Below are 11708 nucleotides of genomic sequence, written 5' to 3' on the forward strand. Positions count from 1 at the left end.
TGAGGAGCCAGTTTCCATTTTGGCTAGGGATGTTAGACAGTTGCGCTCTAGAGTGATCCCTGTGGTTAAGATCAAGCGGCGACATCAACCTGTAGATTAGGCTACTTGGTAGGTTGAGTCTGATACGCATAGTTCTTATCCGCAACTCTTCATTGATTCAGGTATTTCTTTGCCTTAATTCGAGGACGAACTAGATTTTTAGTGGTGGATGATGTAACGACCAAAAAATTTGATGAAATATGTGAAATTTTTGATTTTGTGTGATTTAACTATTTTACCACCTCCCCGTAGTTGCATTATGATATTTTTGGAGTGTAGGAGTGATTGACATGATTTTCAATGCATTTTGGTATCATTTTATGTGATATTGTGTTTTTTTATGGCTCCGAGAGCTTTATTTTGGACTTATATGGATATCTTTTGATTCGTGCGATGGATAAACGAACAGACTGAGCCAGCAGCTCTAGAATATCGATTTTAGGTTAGGTAGACCTTCGGTTTGGGTCCCGGTGCACCCGAGATCATTTCGACCTATTGATCGAAAAGTTGAAAAATTAGAAATATGGGTGTGGGACCCACATTTGATTAAAATGACCTCAGATGGAAAATCCAACATTGTCAGCAGATTCGAAATGTCGATTTAGGGTGTTAGCATATTTGGTATGATTTTACGACTTTTAAATCTCATTTTGACCCTCGATTTAGAAAATTGTGATTTCGGATTTTGGGGGTCAACTTTGTGAAAATAGTTTTTTTTTTGAAAATCTGACATCGGCATCGCTTCTGAAATGTCTAATTTAGTATAGTTGCATAGTTTGTTTGTGTATCTCAGACTTCGAATGAATCTCGTGCACCCCGTCGAAATTCGTTTCGACTTAAGTGAAAAACCAACACTTAATATTGCAGAAACACTGTAATATAACAGCTTTTTCCAACTATTTTTGGCCCATTTTGAATATTTTTATCTTGTTTCTTGAGAGTTAAACCCTAAAATAGTGTGGGAGTTTAAAAGTGGAATTTGTGAGAGCTTGGGAAGCTAGATTAACATCTATTTCTTGGTTTTATTACGGATTTAAGGTAAGAATTCACCCTTTTCTTGATTAAATTCTCAAAACCCCAAAAATCTTAGAGCTTGATTTTAAACCCCAATTTCACACATTTTTATTTGAATAATATTTTTTATCTTATAATTAATAGTTTTTCATCAATTTAACCTTCAAAATAACTCTGATTCTTGATTTTAACCCAAATTTCAAATATTTTACCCAATAAAGCTAAAAATAATTTTTCTTCGATTTGAACCTCGTTTTTTACTCAATTTAACTTGGGTTTTCAGCTGTAGGTTTCTAAAAATATGGGAAACATGTTTTTGAAGTAAAGTTCTGATTTTGCTCTTCTTTTTTAGAAATCCATTTCGGGGGTCCATTTTGACCCCGAACCAAAAGTAGTCAACATGGGTGTCGTTGATTTTGTTTTGATGCGTAGATTTCATATTTGATATTTTTAGTGGAGTTCTAGATTATTCGTGAAAAGTAAAATTGTAGGTTCAAGTGTAGCAGACCAGTTTTGTCTTTCGAAGTAGGTTATAACTTAACTCTTTCAGATTGTGTTGGATAGTAAATAATGGTACAAAATGCATGCTAAGGGTGAAAACTAATCATGAAAAATGACTATCTATGTGTTGTGCCCATGTGGGGCTTATATGTGATGTAATTGTCAAAATTGAGATATTATGTGATATGTGTGGCCGTGTGGGTCCTTTGTGATATTTATAACCTTGAATACATATGAATAATTGTATTTTATTGTTAAAATGCTTAATATGGTACCATTGGTGTCTTGTGATTATAATCATACTTTATTGGCAAATTCATATGAAAAATTCATGGATGATACAAAAATAATGAGTGGATATTAACTCATGTGGTTGTGAAAAAAATATCATTGTGGTTGGTTGTGGAAATATATCATGTGTTTGTTTGTGAAAATACTTATTGTGATTGGTTGATCATACTCATTTATGAAACATTGGTACCACCGTGGAAACATCTGAGAAATACTGGCAACACTTTTTAAGAGATATTGAAACACCTTATAAAACCCTTTTCGAGGGATGTGCGAAAAAGGAGATATGAGATATGTGGATTGTATATGGGTTGACGAACCCCTCCTTGGGTCCTACGTCGGGAAGCTTTGGCTCAGTAGATGTATACGGGAATTGTGCGACGATCCCGGGGGTTGTGCGACAACCTCATGCATCATCATCATCATCGTCATATACATTGCACTTACTTTATTGTGTTTATGTTGTGTTGTATTGTCATATTTACTTGTTATCTATGCATTGTCTTACCTTCCTTTACTTGTATTTGATGATCTTATATCTACATGTTCTCTCTTTTTCTATTTATATGTGACATAATGTATACTTGTGTTCTATATCTTGGTGTGTCGCTGTAATAAATGTGATATACATTAGTGCAAGTGGTGTGAGCTACCATGTGGGATATTTTCTGATTGCAGGTTGCTTGGTCGGCTTATGATACCTACTAAGTACAAGTGGACCGTACTCATGCCTACCGCGTCTTTTCAGTGCAGGTCCTAACTCAAGTGTGCCTCAGCTTGATTGACTCGGGCGATTGTTGGAGCTTCTAAGGTAGCGGTTAGACATTTATGCATTCGAAGTTCACCTCTATCTTTCTATAGTAGTTATGTCTTTATTAGTATTCGGAGACAATTATTATTCCTTTGTGGTTATTTTTCCAATGTATTTGACTTTTTGATTGTATTAGTAGTTCTTACACTATTGACACCTAGTTTTGGGCTTGATTGGTATTTTTGATAAGTTCTTTCCACATTGTTATGATTACTTATATGGTTTGACTTCATTCTAGAGGCTTTATCTTGGGATATTTTTGTCTTTTCCTCTTTTCGTATCAGTTTGGGTGATAGGCTTACTTGTCAAGGTACGCCGCGACAAGTGCCATCATGACCTCATTTTTGGGTCATGACAGTAATGATCGTTGAAAGTTGACCTAAGAAAAATCGTATACTAGAATTTAGTGGATAGGAAAGTGCTCAACTTAACGTTAAGCTAGGAGATATTTAAGACTTCAATCCATTTTTGAAGATGTTCTCACACAAATAATTGTTATTCATACTTATTTCTAACTAGAAATCATTGAGTTTAGGTCTATATACGTAGAAATGATGGTTCAAGTTTTAGCCTAAAAATACGGGATGTTACAATTATATGATAAGTATCATTAAAGAAAATAAGCCATAATTAATATTCTAATGATTTAGAATAAGGAATGAGAAAGAGTAACTAAAATGTTACATAACGGAAGAAGAATAATAGAAGAGGTGTAACTGATGCCTATTAATTTTTATTAATAATTGGTGTTTGATTGTTTAATATGACACATAAAAAAAATAAGGTCAAAACTCCAAAAATAGAAGGAAAAAAATAAAAATAAAAATGACCATTCTGATTAATAAGAGGTGCTACCTCAGATTTCTTTGTTTTTTTAGCTTTACTATATTTATAGATTTTACAATTTGATAAAAAAATGATAAAAGTATTTTTAAAAATTATTAGTACAATAGATAAAAAAAAAAATAGGCTAAATTATACAAAATCACAAACCTAAGAGACCTTATTACCCAAAATCCCCTACCTTTAAACAACTACTTAAAATCTCAGATTTTATATTTTACTCTTGATACATATAAATAAAATCCGCATCCTACTTTTACTCCATAATTAATGCATGCAATCTATTGTTCTTTGAAGATATTTTTTTCAAATATTTCATCCCCTAAAATCTCTCCCATGTTATCATCAATTGATACAACTTTCATCTCCTTTACTGCAACTTCTTCACCAATTTTATTATTTTTTTAATTTTTTTTATCAACTTTTCTTTTATCAATTTTGAATTCTTTTTCAACTTTTTAAGTCAGTACACATTAAGAAAAAGAGGAGAAATTGAACAATGTGATTGTGACATATACTTTGTGATAGTGATTCATATTTTTAATTTATTTATAAATGTTTGATACATTTAACGTATGTTTGACAAATGTAAATTATTTATTTTAGTGTGAGATTGAATTTTCAATGGTTAGTGATTAGTTTTACAAAATGTATCCTTATGATTCATCTGGAACTAGATGAATTATTTCCTCGATTTGTGCCTAATTTTACTCCCCGTAATAATTGAAAATTAGTTACTTCATTATTTAAGTAAACACTAAATTACAAATGTATCACAATGCATATGACATATACTGGTGATTCATATGACACAATTAAGACTGTCAAGTGGGCCAGGCAGGGCCAATCTGGAATCGGCCCATGTCATTTAACCGGTTTGTGGGCCCGGCCAGGTCCAGGTTGGGGTCTAAGTGGGCCAGGATGGTTCGGGCTCAACAGTAAACAATTAAAAACAACCCTAACCCGACCCACTTAACCCAACCCGATCAAACCCGGTTAAAAAATTTGTTAAACCCGGTCAAATATATTAAAAAAAAAAATTTTCAATATACATTATATATACCCACCTATATACATTATAAATACATTAAATAATATATATACAATATATATATAGTATATACTACATTAGAATATAAAAAATATATACACATATACACAATTACACATATATACGCACCATCCAATATATATGTACTACTTTAAAGTTTAAATAAAATATACTACAATATATATACATTACAATCTATATATACATAGTTATATACTAATTTATAAAACATATACACATGTATACGTTAAACATACACATCTATACTAATTTATAAAACATATACACATGTATACGTTAAATATACACGTCTATAGAAGATATATACACGTGTATACACGCTATTCAATATATATATACTACTACTAATAAAATATACTACAATATATATATACATTACAATATATATAGATATAGTTATATACTAATTTATAAAACATATATGCATGTATACATTAAATATACACGTCTATAGAAGATATATACACATGTATACGCACCATTCAATGTATACGTACTACTTTAAATAAAATATACCACAATATATATACATTACAATATATATATATATATATATATATAATTGTATACTAATTTATAAAACATATACACGTGTATACGTTAAATATACACATCTATAGAAGATATATACACAAATATACAAAACATATGCTACTTAATATAATAAATTAATAATATTTGATAGTAAATTAATAATATATTAGAAGTAAGTTTTTAATTTAAAGTAGAAAACTAGAAATTCAATTTAAAGTTTTAAATCATTAAATGAAAAAATATAAAAAGTAAGGATTAAGGAGTGAATGAATTTGGGGAATTTTATTGATTGCAAAATGATCCAAAATTTATAATTTACATGAATGAAAAATCTACAAATTATGCATAATTTTTTCCAACTCATTCATGTTAATATTAACGGGAACTTGCATAGGATAGTCGAAGTCAACGGGGGCAAATCATGTATTGGACTTGATTCTGTTGAGTTCTCCCGTGAAGACATAATTTCTTCAAGTTTCAACTTGTCGCTTGACTCCGGTTCCATTCCTTGGTTTTTTCTTTCCGCTTTAATCCAATCTCTGAGGTAAGTTAGAACATTCATTGCATTGCTTCCCAATGAGTGTCGGTTGTCTCCAAGCTGCTGTCGTCCCTGACTAAAGACGCTCTCTGACGCAACAGATGACATTAGAACATTTAAAATATCTCTAGCTAATCTTGCAAGCATAGGATATTGTGTTTCGTTACTCTTCCACCAATCCAACGTGTTGATCCGTCGTCTGCGATCCTCTGACGGCGAACGAAGATAATATTTAATCTCTTCCCGATAAATTGATGTGTAAGCTCTCTCATCAATACTGTTCCAACAAGTTAAATCATAAAAGGAATCAGAAAAATCACTATGTGTCGGCCTTTTAGAAAATAATGGCTCCTCGGGAGGATGAGGAGCGACAGTTGGAGTGATATTTGTAGGTACAGCTAAATCAAATAAATCAGCATAGTGGTTATATAATTTTTCTATGTATTCATTTGCATCACTTATAATCGTCCACAAATCAGGTTGTACTTGTTCAGAATCATTGTTAATGTTTATTTCTAAGTTAGTATAAATAATAGTACTAAAGTGGCACATATTATTATATTTCATGCATGAATTTAGCATAGTACCAACCAAGTAAATAGGGGGAATCAGAAAAAAATATTTTTTAAATTTCATAAACATGACACCAACAACTTCTTTATAACCTTCTTTATTTTTATATTCTTTGAGCAAACCAGAATTATCAGCTATATATGCCAAAATATTACAAACATTAGGATAATAAGCACCGAAAAATTCAACCGTAGCTACATAAAATTTTTCTAAAAACTTAACAAGATCATTTATTACAACCCAATCAGAATCATATAGCATGCAATCAGCAGAATCAGCAAATGAACCGCAATGTTGGTTAAAAGCTAGTGTAATAGGAATTCTATTGTTATAACAAGTTTTTAAAAAATCATACGTAGAATTCCATCTAATATCAATTTCCTCAGGCATCAATATCGGTGTAAGTCCATTTTCTTGACATTTAACTTTAAATTCTCTAATTCTCGATCTACGATTATTTTCTTGAAAAAAACCAACAACAATTCAATTTTTTTCAATATAAAGCTCAAAAAGCTCAAGACCATCTTTTACAATTAAATTATATATATGACATGCACACTTAGTATGAAAAATTTCAGGCAACGACGGAGATAACGTAGATTTTAATTTTTTTTCTAGCAGTCTTGTTGTTAGAAGCATTATTAAAAGTAATACATAAAATTTTATTTTCAATACCATAATATCAGGCAACTTTAACAATAGAATCAGCAATAAAATGTCCAGTATGTTTGCGATCTTCATCATATAAAAAAGCAAGAATACGTTTTTGCATCATAAAATTACTATCCATCCAGTGCCAAGTAACGATTAAATAATCATTTTTATTTACAGCACGACCAAGATCAGAAGTTAGAGACAATCTACATTGAATATTTTTTTAACAATGTTGATAAATAAAAATAATATTGTGAATGAAGTCTAAAAATATCAAACCGACAAGTACTTCTAGGAATACCATGAAACATACGATTATAAATTGCTTGTATATAATGAACAAATGCATCAGAAGAAGGAAAACTAAAAGGCAAACAACCCACAACTACCATTTTAGCTATTTCTTCCCAATCCCTCAATTTATTATACTTCTTCGTTACATGACCGATTGCTGGGTCCATTCTAGTTTGCGTTGGCCCACCAACATCCCCACCACCTCGTGCAATATTTAACTCTCTTTCATGAGCTTCACCTATATGTCTCATTAACGTACCCGTACCCCCTTGCCTCTGCTTCTATGCTTATATATTGTTGACAAATATTGCATTGCACCTCAGTATCTGATATACGTTCAAAAAAATTTCATACAACACTAGTTGTTTTACGAGGTCTTGGGGCACGGGGAGGACGGAGAGGGAGATTAACCAATTCAGATCTAACGTTAGCATTTCCTACTGCGGGTGTTTCACCAATATTTTCATTATCTTCGTCTAAATTAACCGCATCTACTTTATTTTCTTCTTCTATACCGTAATTTTCTTGAGCTTTTACATAATCCATATCGTGAGCACCTACACCTATTTCTTCCTCAAAAGGTGTACCAAGCGGTACCGAAGGCTAAGGTACACGGGTATATCTACTACTTGAACTACCTCTACCGCTAGTAATTCGCTTTTTACTACCACTACCGCTTCTGGGATAAAATTTTTTAACACCTTTAGTAGCGAGGTTTCTTAATTTATCCATAGTATAAATTAAATTAAACTAAAAAATTCAAAATACACTAATTTAATAAAATTAAATATTAAACAATTAATACAATAAATAAAAATTAAATATAAGAGATGGAACGACAATACCAAATTTTGGAAGTATCAGAAGGTTGCGACTTTAGAAACTTTCGCTCGTACTTTGTAAACAAAAAATTAAAAAATTAAAGTGAACACTTTAAGAAATTAAATATATTGAATATTTGAGAATTGAGAATTGAGAATTGAGATTTGAGAGAGTTAAAAATTGTGTGAAAAATGATTTGAAGGTGTAGGGTATTTATAATTTTTTTTTTGGGATTAAAAAATAAATTTTTAATGTAATTTTTTTTTTTAAGAAATGGGCCCAAACTAGCCATTTGGACCCAAAAATGGCTCTATAGCCGTTGGGCCAACGGCTAGTTTGGCCCAAAATTCTAATTTTTTTTTTATTTTTTTTTTAAAAAAGCATTTCGGGCCAGGCCGGACCAATTAGCCGGCAGGCCTGGACCGAGCTTGGTCTTGGCCAGATTAACCGGGCCCAAATTAAAAAAATAACTGGCTCGGGACTCAGAACCCTAAAGCCCTAGGGCTTACCGGGTTGGGTCCAACCGGGCCAGGTCCTTTAAGTGGGCCGAGACTTGACAGTGGCCCGGCCCACTTGACAGGCTTAGACACAATGCATATGACATATTAAGTCAATACTGGTGATACATATGACATATACTTTGTGATAGTGATTCATATTTTTAATTTATTTATAAATGTTTGATATATTTAATATGTGTTTGACAAATATAAATTATTTATTTTGGTGTGAGATTGAATTTTTAATGATTAGTGAGTAAATTTATGAAATGTATCATTGTGATACATCTGAAACCAGATGTATCATTTTCATGATTTGTGTCTAATTTTACTCTCCGTAATAATTAAAAATTAGTTACTTCCTTATTTAACTAACCACTAAATTACAAATGTATCACAAAACATATGTATCAAGGCTAAAAATATGTATCACAAATTTAAAAATCCAGGATATGATGTAATTTAACAAATTATTGGGATAAAATGTTATAACCCATAAACATTCTAGGATTTATGTAAGCTCTCCATAAAATATGACCAAGAGTAACCCAAGTATATGAGCTTGTTTTGGAATTGCTTACGTTAAGAATGTTTAAGCCAAAATAGCTTTTACGTATTTTTATAATATGTGGGTAAACTAAAGATATTTTAATCACTTCTTTTCAAGTCAAAAGATTAAAATAAATTAGAAGTCAGTTATAAAATTTCTAACTTAGGGATAAAAGTTCATCCAAATATGCTTTATATATACATCCTTTATTCAAATTGTTAGTATAAATATGTATTTAGCTAGCTAAATTTTACCAAACATTTCTCAAAATTAACAAATAGATAGTTTCATATGTATAAATAAATACAAACACTTTATGAGGACAATTTTATGAAAAAGGCAAGAATTAGTATAGTAAATACCTACAGATTTTGAATCTTTGTGGGCGTGTCACCTTCTCTCTCTTTCTTTTTTCATAAGCTTAAAATAAAACATTTCAAATATAACACGTTCACACACCAATCTACAAAAACAACAAATTAGAGTCAATAATTATGAATAATAATTGGAAAAAAAAGGAAAACAAAAGCTTTCATACAAAAATCCACAATATAACATTCTCAACTAAATATGATAAAAATATAGAGGAAAAGGACATAAAAAGTGATAACAATTGATATTCTAGTAGTACATAGCTAAAACACAAAATCAATCAAAATTAATTAAGTGGAAAAGAAGAAGTGAAATAGCATATTAAGAAGACAAGAGATTTGAGAGAAAACAAAAGAAATAGAAGGAAGAGAAAAGAAATTGCAGATTAAGAAGAATGTTGATCTGGAAGGATACAAAAGAAATACTTCGAAAGAAGAGAGGAGATTGTAGGAAAAGAAATGAATTCTTGTATTGCAATTAAAGATGAATTTCATCCTAGTCTCTTTATGACTATAACATATAGGTAACAGTTATGTTGCCTATTGCTCTTCATTATTTCACTCACATTAAACATAATTAAAAGGGTTAAACGAGGAAGTGTAACGACCTAAATTTTTAATGAAATATGTGAAATTTGTATTTTTTTGAGATTTGATTATCTTACCCCTCTCCATGTTGCATTGTGTATTTCTGAGGCGTGGTGTTGATTGACACATTTGTCAATGCATTCTTATACCATTTATGTGATATTATGTGTTTTGGGGGCTTCGAGAGCCATATTTTAAAATTCTACAGTTATCTTTTGATCAATGATGGATAGCTGAATGGATTATGCCAGCAGATCTGGAACGTTGATTTTAGGGTGGTAACATGTTTGGTCTGATTCTTGGCTTCTGAATCTCATTTTGATCCTCGATTTGGAAAATTGAGATTTTGAATTTCAGGGATCAACTTTGTGAAAATGATATTTTAAAAAAAATTTGATATCGCCATTGAGCCCGGAGCATCAAATTAAATATGGTTACATAGTTCGTTTGCGTAGATTGGATATCAAATGAATCCCGAGGCCTTGACGGAAACTTGAAAAGTTTCCAAAGTTTTAGTTTTCATCTATTGCCTTTGCAATCACACCTCTTTGGATGGCGATCACACCTTATGTAAAAGAGACTGTGCGATCACATTAAGGGTGTGGCGATCGCTATACCCTCTTCTGAGGTCAGGGTGTACGATTGTCATACCTAATGACCTGGAAGGGGTATAAAAAGACCTCTTAGCTCGCGAATTAGGCCATTATCCATCTTTCTTATTGAGATTTAAATCCTAAAATATTGTGTGAGCTTAAAAGGGAAGCTTGTGGGTACTTGAAAATCTAGATTAACATCCATTTCTCGATTTTTCTTACGGATTTAAGGTAAGAATTCACCATTTTCTTAGTTTAAATTTCTCGATTAATTATTCAAAACCCCAAAATCTTATGACTTGATTTTAAACATTAATTTCATTCATTTTCACTTGAATAATGTTTATAATCCTATAAGTACTTGTTTTTCTACGATTTTATCTTCAAAGCAACTTCAATTCTTGATTTTAAAACGGAATTCAAAGATTTCACCCGGTAGAATTTAAAAATTATTTTTCTTTGATTTGGACCTTGGTTTGACTTAAATTTTTAGCTGTAGATTCTTTAGAGTACAGGGAACATGTTTTTGTAATAAAGTTATGATTTTGCTCTTTTTTTTGAAAATCCATTTCCGAGATCCATTTTGACCACGAACCAAAAGTAGGCAATATGCATATCATTGGCCTTTTTTTGAAGTGTAGATTCAATATTTCTTGGTTTTACATAATTTCAGAATCATTCGAGAGAAGTAAGGTTGGAGTGTAAAATATTGCGGACCAATTTCGACATTGAGGTAGGTTATGGCTTAACTCTTCAAACTGGATTGGGTAGTTAATTTGTATACAAAATACAAGTTAAGTGAATGGGAACTAATCATGAAATTAACTATCTTAATGTGTTGTACCTGGGTGGGGGCTTGTATGTGATATAATTATTAGTTTTTGAGATAATATGTGGTATGTGTGACTGTGTGGGGTCCTATGTGATGTTGGTATCCTGAAATACATGTCAATAATTATATCGTGTTGCTGAAATGCCTATTGTGGTACCATTGGTGAAGTATTTTATGTTCATACTTTATTGGCATACGACTCGTGGAATTTCATGGATGGTGAAAATAATAAGTGGATATTGACCCACATGGTTGTGGAATGTATCATTGTGCTTGGTTGTGGAAATA

The sequence above is a fragment of the Capsicum annuum genome, chromosome 9 (genome assembly GCF_002878395.1).
Source record: "Capsicum annuum cultivar UCD-10X-F1 chromosome 9, UCD10Xv1.1, whole genome shotgun sequence".
Lineage (NCBI taxonomy): Eukaryota > Viridiplantae > Streptophyta > Magnoliopsida > Solanales > Solanaceae > Capsicum > Capsicum annuum.